Source organism: Geotrypetes seraphini, chromosome 1 (assembly GCF_902459505.1).
Source record: "Geotrypetes seraphini chromosome 1, aGeoSer1.1, whole genome shotgun sequence".
Classification (NCBI taxonomy): Eukaryota; Metazoa; Chordata; class Amphibia; order Gymnophiona; family Dermophiidae; genus Geotrypetes; species Geotrypetes seraphini.
The window spans coordinates 264,542,506-264,544,746 of NC_047084.1; positions in this window are offsets into that span (position 1 = coordinate 264,542,506).

The following is a 2,241-nucleotide window of genomic DNA, read 5'->3' on the forward strand; positions in this document are numbered from 1 at the left end:
CCTCTCTCTCCCCAGTCGGGTGCAGCAGCAGCATTTCTCTCCCCCACTTTCCTGTGCAGCAGCAGCATTTCTCCCCCCTCCCTGTGCAGCAGCAGTAGCATTTCTTCCCCTTCCCACCTTCAGCAGCATTTCTCCCACCTCCTGCCACAGCAGGTGCATTTCTCCCCCTTCCCTGTGCAGCAGCATTAGCATTTCTTTTGTGCCTCCCTTCAACGTGTGCTTTGTTTTTGGCCAGCTCCCTTGCTGCCTGTTCAAAGCCATGGGCGTCGGCTCCTTTAGTGATCCGCGGCTACATTGAAATCCTTCTCTCTGACATCATGACGTCAGAGGGAACGCTTCTGACGCAGCCGTAGATCGCTACTTGGCCTACCCTTTAATCCGGCCCTGGTGATAAGGAAACATCACTCGAGCATTCATAGACAGATTGCTGATCCCCTACGAATCTCAACAGTCACTACACTCTTCTCAACAATATCTTCTTGCAGTTCCTTCAGTTTTTTTATGATACAACATCTAAAATTTTTTTCAGTAGCCGCACCTCAACAAATTTAAATCTAGTCTTAAAACATTTCTTTTCAAAGATGCTTATGAGATCTCTTCCTAGGTCCTTCCATTCATGAGACTCAGACAATAGGCCTAATATTAAAGACTTCCCTTTCTTTTATGCAATGTATCCTTCCCATTTACCTTTATGTATCATGTTATGTCTGTACTGTTCATATGAATGTTACCTACCTTTTAATATTTTTAAAATTTTTACTCTGTATAATTGTAAACTGCTTTACATTTAAAAGTGGTACATCAAGAGCAAATAAACTTGAAACTAGAAAGATGGAAACTAATTTGTTTTATAGATGTGCATTCGTTTGTGGCAGCAACAATACAACAGAAGGGATTACCAGTGACCAGCAAGCAACCAATTGTTCTTCAAGTATTTCTATTAATATACTTAGGAAACAAATAAAAAAGATCTCGCCATGGGCCATGTTTCAGCAAATTGCCTGCATCAAGAGTCCAAACACAATCTCTTGCCCATTCAGTTCTAGCTATGCTACTGGAATCAAATGGAACGTTCTAGTATATTTTTCAAATTCCCTCTCACCTCGGGCCCCAACCTCCCTTGCTGTGCCACTGGATAAATGTTACAAAGCAGTGGTTCCAGCACAGACCCTTGGAGAATCCCACTGTTTAGCCTTCTCCACCAAGAATATTTAAACCTACTCTGTTTTCTCTCTTTCAACTAGTTCAACTAGTTCTTAATCCATAATACATTACCCCCATCTCATGACTAGGGTTACCAGATGTCTGGGGAAACCCAGACATGTCCTCTTTTTAGAAGACTATCTGGGTGTTCGGATGGATTTCCAAAACCTGGCAGTTTGTACGGGTTTTGGAAGGCTCCAAGCTCAGGGCCACATCTGGAGGGCCTCTGAGCATGTGTGGATGTGACACGATGATGTCACATACATGCATGACATCATCACATTGCATCTGCACATGCTTGGAAGCCCTCTCTCTCCCGCTGCCAAATGACCCTCCCCAGCAGCAGGAGAGTTGCCCACTCTGTCTCGCTGCCAAGCAAAACCACTGCATGCCGGTTCCGGTTACCCTCCTCCCCCCCGCAGAGTGGGCATCTCTCACGTTGCTGGGGGGGAAGGTCGCTTGTCAGCGGGAGAGAGTGGGCATCTCTCCCAATGTAGAGGGGGGGGGGGTTGTTTGTGGAGGAAGAGAATCAGCATCTTTCCCGCTGCAAGGGGGTTGGCGCAGCTGCAGGGAGTGTTTGTGGCGGGAGAGAGTAGGCAGAGTGATAGCAGACCGTTGGTTTTTAACGCGGTTTTTTGAGAATCTAGGCCCCAGTTCAGCTGTGCTGAAGAAAGAAGGAGGAGGTGCTACTTGGATGTCTGGAGCCGGGCTGGAAGTACACTCTCACAGTGGGCAGGGATGGGGAGGGGGCAGGGCTATGGAGCGAGCAGGACCATGGAGGGGCCGGGTCAGGGGCCCACGAAGAATTAATGGAGGAAGCAGGGCTATGGAGAGAGCAGGACCATGGAGGGGCGGGGCCAGAGGCCCACAAAGAATTAATGAAGGGGGCAGGGCTGTGGAAAGCGCAGGACCATGGAGGGGCGGGGCCAGAGGCCCACAAAGAATTAATGGAGGGGGCAGGGCTATGGAGAGCGCAGGACCATGGAGGGGAGGGGCGGGGCTGAGCCAGGGGCAGGGGCAGGGGCAGGGGCCCACGAA